This window comes from Pongo pygmaeus, chromosome 23 (genome assembly GCF_028885625.2).
Source record: "Pongo pygmaeus isolate AG05252 chromosome 23, NHGRI_mPonPyg2-v2.0_pri, whole genome shotgun sequence".
Lineage (NCBI taxonomy): Eukaryota > Metazoa > Chordata > Mammalia > Primates > Hominidae > Pongo > Pongo pygmaeus.
In genome coordinates this window covers 51509528-51517021 of record NC_085931.1, presented here as the reverse complement: position 1 = coordinate 51517021, position 7494 = coordinate 51509528, and the positions used below count along the sequence as shown (strand labels likewise).

Sequence of the window (7494 nt, the reverse complement as noted above, 5' to 3'; positions counted from 1 at the left end):
ATTGCAGGCATGTGCCACTATGCCTGGCTAATTTTTAAATTTTTTGTAGAGATGGAGTCTCGCCGTGTTGCCCAGGGTGGTCTCAAACTCCTGGGCTCGAGCAGTCCTCTGCCTTCGGCTTCCCAAAGCATTGGGATTATAGGTGTGAGCCAATGCATCTGGCCCAGACTATATGATCTTAATGTGTACGTTGGAAATGGTTAAATTCAAGGCGCTGTTACTACCTTACATCTCTGACCTGAATTGGAGGCCACAGTTCATTAAGTGGCAATCTATTGATCTAAGTACAGTTACCAACTAAATTTTTCAGTGGTTCTCAATGGGGAAGGTACCATATATCCAAAGGGTATTTGGAAAAGTATGGAGGCGTTTTTGGTTGTTAAGTGACTGTGGGTGGGAGATGCACCCCTGGCATTTGGTGGAGAAAACTCAGAATTGTTCACCCAAAATGCCAGTAGCTTCACTGTTGTGAAATTAAGCTAAATACTTTGGTAAATCAGTAGATAATGTTTTATCTTAGTTATAAAAAAATGTTGAGGCTGGGCGTGGTGGCTCACGCCTGTAATCCCAGCACTTTGGAAGGCTGAGGCGGGTGGATCACAAGGTCAGGAGTTCGAGATCAGCCTGACCAACATGGTGAAGCCCCATTTATACTAAAAATACAAAAATTATCTGGGCATGTTGGCGCATGCCTGTAATCCCAGCTACTCAGGAGGCTGAGGCGGGAGAATCGCTTGAACCTGGGAGGCGGAGGTTGCAGTGAGCCGAGATTGCGCCACTGCACTCCAGCCTGGGCGACAGAGCGAGACTCCGTCTCAAAAAAAAAAAAAAAAAAAAGTTGGAGCGTGGCCTTCTCACCTTCCCATGGCATGTGCTGATCCACTGTTATCAGTGTACTCTGAAAAAGGGGAGTCATCTGGCAAAAATGTCACTTTGTCTCCTGTATTCAAGGCTCCCATTCCACCAGATATTGTGAACTTTGTTCACACCAACTTGCACAAAAACAACAGACAGCCCTATCTTGTTAGTGAATTAGCAGGTCGTCAGACCACTGCTGAATCTTGGGGTACTGGCAGAGTTGGGTCTCAAATTCCCAGAGTTTGAGGTGGTAGGACTCACTGTTTTGGCCAGGGTGCTTTTGGAAATATCTGTCATGGAGGCCACATGTTTGCACCAACCAAAACCTGGCACTGTTGGCACTGTAGAGTGAACACAGTCCAAAAAACCATATGCTATCTCTTCTCCCCTGGCTGCCTCTGCCTTACCAGTGCTGGTCATGTCTACAGGTCATCATATTAAGGAAGTTTCTGAACTTTTTTTGGTGGTCAGAGATAAAGTTAAGGCTACAAGACAATCAAGGAGGCTGTTTTGCCACTTGAGAAACTTAAAGCCTGGAGTGATAAAAAAAAAAAAAAGGGCTATGCCTGTCAGCAAATGAGAGCTGGCAAGTGCAAAATGAGAAACCATTGTATCCAGCGCAAGGGACCCTGCGTCGTCTATAATGAAGATGATCATATTGTCAAAGCCTTCAGAAACATTCCTAGAATTACTCTGCTTAATGTAAGCAAACTGAACATTTTGAAACTTGCTCCTGATGGGCATGTGGGACGTTTCTGCATTTGGACTGAAAGTGCTTTCTAGAAGTTAGACAATTGTGTGGCACTTGGTGTAAAGCTGCTTCCTCAAGAGTAACTGCAATCTTTCCATGCACAAGATGATCAATATAGGCCTTAGCAGAATCTTGAAAAGTCCAGACATCCAAAGCCCTTCAAGCACGTTGCAGGAAGATTCATCGTAGAGTCCTGAGGACGAACCTCCCGGAAAACCTGAGAATCATGTTGAAGCTAAACCCATATGCAAAGACCATGCACTGCAACACCAGTCTTTGCCGGGCCAGCAATCACAAACTCCAGGTGGATAAGGCAGTGGCGGCAGCAGCAGCAGCAGCAGCAGCATCAGCAGCACTACAGGCCAAATCAGATGAGAAAGGGGGTTGCAGTCAGGAAGCCTGTGGTGGGGAAGAAAGGAAAGAAGGTTGTTGTTGTTAAGCAGGAGAAACCTCTGGTGGGAAAAAGGGCAGCAGCTACCAACCAAGACATCAGCAGCTGAAAAAGAAACCTACCACAGAGGAAACAAAGCCTGCTGCATGAACTTGTTGGTTTATTCCATAAAGGTCAAATAATTTTGGACAGCTTATTTTTAATAAATACCTGATCAATGGAAAAAAGAGTGATTGCTCATGGCAGGAAGCTTTTTGAACAAATCCTTCAGCGCTGTAGTATGTAATCGCTGAATTATTCAAGGGGAATTAGGCCATATTTTCTCAGTTGGGAGAGTAAGGTATTTTCCTGAAGATTCTGAGGGCGTTTGCCATTATGAATGTATTTTGGTAGGGTGTAACTTCTAAAATTGAGTAGTTGAATGGCTAGAGTGGTTTAGTGGTTAAAGAAGATTGGCATTATTCCTTTAGTAATCTTTGTATCTTCATGGTTGATGGAAATAATACAATTTGTGCCTTGCATTCCAGTGATGCCTGATTATTGTTTGTACTGTTCTTTCTTTCTTTCCTTCTTCTTTTTTTTTTAAAGAGCAAATGATGTATTTGTTTGGCAGATCAATAAGATTTTATTAGGTATGTAATTTAACTTGTTGTAGCTTGTTTCACTTGAGCCTAGTAAGGACTTTGACGAAGATTTAAAAAAAATAATTATTCTCAACTTCCACCTACCATTTTATCAGTCTCTAGGGTAATGTTTCTCAAACATTTTTGGCTGTGGTTCATCGTTCAAGATGTATTTTACTTTGAGACCCAATACACACATAAGTATATCGATATCTAAAACAAAAGTTTCATGAAATAATACTTACCCTTATTAGGTGCAGTGCAATCTGCTCGTTTCTATTTTATTCCATTTTATTTAATTGCAAGATGTTGATGTTGGCGTAGGAAATTGCTTCTGTGACCAGTGTATTATGAATTGCAGTTAAAAATACTGTGTTAGGATATATGTTCATGAAATTTTAACTCAGGCTTTAAAATATATCCCAAGTCTTACTATATCTCTCTGTTCAACTATTGCCCTTGGCTAAGCCACCTTCATCTCTCTCCTAGACTTCTCCAGTAACCTCCTAATTGCATTCTCTGCTAACTCTCATCCCCTGCCATCACCTAGCTCTGTTCTTTTAGCTGTCTAATTGATGCTTTTAAAATGTTATTCTGGTCATGTTGTCTTCACTATTACTTTCTTTCCCCCACTTTCATTTATTGTGGTAAAATACACATGAAATTTACCATCTTAATCATTTTAAGTGTATAGTTCAGTGGTATTATATACATTCATAATGTTGTGCAACTGTCATCACCATCCATCTCCAGAACTCTTTTCAGCTTGTAAAACTGAAACTCTACAGCCATTAAACAAATAAGTCCCTATTCCCTCCTCCTCCTTCCCCCTGGAAACTACCCTTCTACTTTGTGTCTGTGATTTTGACCACTCTAGGTACCTCATATAAGTGGAATCCTACAGCATATATAACTTTTTATTATAAATTTAGCCTATGTGATTTTAAAAAAAGTTTATATAATGTTTTACATACAAGTTAAAAATTAAAGTAGTAATCATCGACCTCAGACATCTAGAACAAGTTATACCATGGAGCCCTCCTGCTCAGCAGCATTGAGGCCTGGACTGCCTTGTTTCCTCTTCCCTTCAGATTGGCAGAAGTGATTACTTCTCTGGACTTGTAATATTTTTGTTTTTTGGTAAGTGAATATGAGGAGAGACTTGACTTTTTTGTTTTTTTCTGAGTCTTGTTCTTTTGCCTAGGCTGGAAGTGCAGTGGTGCGATCTTGGCTCACTGCAACCTCCACCTCCCAGGTTCAAGCGATCCTACCACCGCAGCCTCTCAAGTAGCTAGGACTACAGGCATGCCGCCACCACGCCCAGCTAATTTTTTGTATTTTTAGTAGAGATGGGGTTTCACGATGTTGGCTAGGCTGGTCTTAAACTCCTGACCTCAAGTGATCCACCCGCCTCAGCCTCCCAAAGTGCTGGGATTAAGGCTGGAGCCACTGTGCCCAGCTCAAGAGACATGGCTTTTTTTTTTTTTTTTTTTTTTGAGACAGAGTCTCACTCTTGTTGCCCAGGTTGGAGTGCAATGGTGCGATTTTGGCTCACCACAACCTCTGCCTCCTGGGTGATTCTCCTGCTTCGGCCTCCCGAGTAGCTGGGATTACAGGCATGCGCCACCACACCTGGCTAATTTTGTATTTTTAGTAGAGACAGGTTTTCTCCATGTTGGTCAAGCTGGTCTCAAACTCCCAACCTCAGGTGATCCTCCTGCCTCAGCCTCCCAAAGTGCTGGGATTACAGGCGTGAGCCACCGTGCCTGGCTGAGACTTAGCATTTTGAAAGACAAGATAATGTGCTGAGCCAGACAGCTCAGGATCCTCCGCATCTATTTTATTATTTGCTTTTGGAAAAGACACTATGGTTGTATGTATGGAAAGGCTGACTTGGGAGTCATGACGTCTGGGTTTTCCTGGCTTTGCCACTTACTTATTTGGAGACCTTGGGCAAATTGCTTACAACCCTTCAGAGCTTTAGTTTCTTAGCATCTGAAACCATTGGATAGTTTAGATTTCTTCAAACCCTAAAATTCAGAAATTCTATCATCTTTTTGACAAGGTTTTGAGACCTTACAAGAGTGTGTTTTTCTGTTCTGCCATCCTGATTTTTTTCCCATCTACTGTAATCTGAATGCTTAGAAGAAGGACAGTAAATTTTAATCTGTCACACTCGATTATTGTGATGAAATAATTCCAGAATTGTGATTATAAAATAGTCTGGACATACAAAGTACTATGCAGATGACAAATACTATATATGCCACATGGGGATGAAAACTGGAGATGAGCACCTCATCCTGTGCACTTTCTGTGAACTGCTCTGTGGTTACGATCTTATGATCCACCTAGGGTAGTGGTCCCCAACATTTTTGGCACCAGGGACCAGTTTCGTGGAAGACAGTTTTTCCATGGACTGAGGCAGGGGGGCAAGGTTTTGGGATGAAGCTCTTCCACCTCAGATCATCAGGCATTAGATTCTCATAAGAAAGGTGCAACCTAGATCCCTTGTATGTGCATTTCACAATAGGGCTTGTGCTCCTATGAGAATCTAATGCTGCCTATGAGAATCTAATGCCGCTGCTGATCTGACAGGAGGCGGAGCTCAGGCCGTAATAGTTGCTCCCCACTACTCACTCCTGCTGTGTGGCCTGGTTCCTAACAGGCCATGGACTGGGGGTTGGGAACCCCTGACCTAGAGAGTCTTTTGATTCTGCTTTACTGTGCTTTCCTTGAATTGCAACATTCTCCTTGTGTTATGTTTTGTGCCTTGAGTGTGCCTAATCCAGCCAGAGGTAAAGCTGGGGAATTGTCCTCTTCTTTGGTGCTTGAGGCACTTCTGCAGGAAAATTTAGCTTTAGAAAAGATAAGGTTACCAAAATTCTGACTGCCTAGTTTGTGAGCTGGGCCCCTAGTGTCACCATAGGGAGCTATGGTTTCATTATTATACATTTTGTTTTTCACTAAATATCGTAGTTTTTTTCTCTGAAATGCTAATGAGCTGTCATGTGACTATATTTGCCTTCAAGTTATTGGGAGGATTGATAGCGTCTGTTATAGGCAAAACAAAGCTCTGTTTTTTTAATCAGGGAAGAATATTAGTAATAGAGCTCTTTCGTAGCTCTCAGGCTTTTCAGGCTCTTTCATAGCCCCATTTGTTAAAGACTTTTTACTTTATTTTGCCTCATTTGGCAAAAGACATGGATGTGCTCTAAATCTATTAACTGCTTCACTCCAATGAGACTCTTACCATTGTAGTACCTGAGGGCACTGTTCAGCTCACCGCTGTGTACTCATGGCCAGATTGCCATCAGCCTTTTTTTCATACAGAAAGAACCATAATGTGCATACTGTGTCTCTATAACATAATGAACTGAGTTCTGGGCAACTTTAATTGTAACCTTAAAGGAGCTAATGGTATTCATATGTTAGGTAAGTTTACCTTGATTTTTGAACAAACAGTGCAGTTTCCCAGGGAATCAAAGTTAGACTGCTTTACATTATAGAGAAGGGTGTGTGTGTGTGTGTGTGTGTGTGTGTGTGTATGTATGTATGTATAAAGTTGAAAGCTTCGTTCTGTGGCTGTATTGAAGGAAGTAACTTTGGGAAGTTTTTTTTTAGACTATGAATAAGAGCAAATTGATGAATTTTTTTTGGGAAGAGGATTAAAGCAACTCATAGGAATTCAGCACCCTGATGTATGTCATAGTGCTAAAATTTGCTTAGTGTTAAAGTCAGATGGCATAACGTGGAGTTACCATTTGACTAGCAATTCCTGTCATCATTATATACTCAAGAGAATTGAAAAAATATACCAACACAGAAACTTTTACATGAATATTCATAATAGCATTATTCATAATAGGGAAAAAATGGAATAGTCCAAATGCCCATCAGCTGATGAGTGGATAAATAAAATGTGGTATAGCTATACAGTTGAATATTATTTGGCAATGAAAAGGAATGGTGTACCAATACATGCTTCAACATGGATAAACCTTGAAAACATTATGCTAAGTGAAAGAAGCCTGTCATAAAGGACCACATACTGTATGATCCCATTTATGTGAAATGTCCCGAATAGGCAAATCCGTAGAGACAGAAAGTAGATTAGTAGCTGCTGGGGGCTGGAAGAGAGGGGAATGGAGAGTGACCACTTAATAGGAATGGGGTTTCTTTTTAAGGTAAAGAAGATGTATTAGCTAGTAGTGATGGTTCCACAGCTTTGCGAATTACACTAAAATCCACTGAGTTGAATACTTCGAAAGGGTGAATTTTACAGTATGTGAATTATATACTAGTAAAGCTATTATCTAACAAGTAAGACCAAGTTATCTGTATAGGTAAGATACCTGTCTTTTTTGCTGAGTAGAGCTATATGAAATTCTGATACATGGGATGCCTTGATTAAAGATACTCCATATCATCATTTATCTAAAGGCTTATGTCAACTTGGAAATCATAATTGCAAAGAAAACTTTTTTTTTCCTATTGAAGGATTAAATGTTAGATGTAAAATTCCGTAGCGTCTGACTCTGTGGATGCACAGAAGAAAGGAATAAGTTGTATACATATTATACATATTCTAATCTAGAACTAAAAATATTACAGAAGGGAAAGCCCAGATACCTAATAAAACTATAAAGCTGGCTCTTTCTCAAACAATGGGATACTATTTTACACACTTAAATTTTGCAAATATTATAAAATCTCATACTACCAATTGTTAACAAGGATATGGGGAAAGAGAAACCCTAATACACTGCTGATGGGTGTGTAAATTGAGCTCTGTTGAAAGTTTTTGCCAAGATTTTGTGAAGGTGATGAATATGTCCTATGAACCAGCAGTACAAAATATACATCTTGTA

The 7494-nt window shown here is 40.6% G+C and overlaps 1 pseudogene; it reads left to right on the top strand.

Moving 5' to 3' along the window:
• Positions 1-846: 846 nt before the first annotated feature.
• On the top strand, positions 847-3032 carry LOC129023095 (large ribosomal subunit protein uL4-like; annotated as a pseudogene).
• The last annotated feature ends 4462 nt before the right edge of the window (positions 3033-7494 follow it).